This window comes from Montipora capricornis, chromosome 8 (genome assembly GCF_036669925.1).
Source record: "Montipora capricornis isolate CH-2021 chromosome 8, ASM3666992v2, whole genome shotgun sequence".
Lineage (NCBI taxonomy): Eukaryota > Metazoa > Cnidaria > Anthozoa > Scleractinia > Acroporidae > Montipora > Montipora capricornis.
In genome coordinates, this window is record NC_090890.1 from 12,330,840 (window position 1) to 12,331,459 (window position 620).

Here is a 620-nt window from a genome sequence, read left to right on the forward strand (position 1 = left end):
ACCTACTCAGTTTCGAATGGGGAGGAGCGTCTTCGGAAAAATGCCGACGTAAGGCCTACCACCTCTTCAATGGTTTGTAGATTGAAAGCGAGAAAATGTATTTGCAGGAATTGGGGCCTTGAAACGTATCCGCCTCGCCAAACCTTGCTGCGAATGTATATGAGGCTTTAGTCCTTCCCTACCTAAATTATTGCTGTGAGGTTTGGGGTTGCATTTGTAAAATCCAGTGTGACAGACTCCATAGATCGTAAAATAGGGCCGGGAGAAGGCTTTCATGATTTTAAAGTGGTACTATGATCAAAAAATCATTTCCTTTTTTTCTTCTGATTTTGAAAACGTGTTCGCTTAACACCTAACTGGCAAAATTTTGAGCTTTGAGTTTTATCCAAAAGCTGTTTATTTTGAGTGTAAGTTTTGAATTTCATGGTCCGCCATTACTCACGTTCAAAACTGACCGATTGGACCTCAGAGGGTTGGATCTAGAGAAAATGACGTCATTTACTCACTAGCTTAAAATTTCAGCGTGTAAACGCAACTTATTATATATGCAAAACACGGGTTGAAAAGTCTGAAAGCCCGAAACTCCCGTGCTGAATATTAATTAGGCCGCGTACACACGC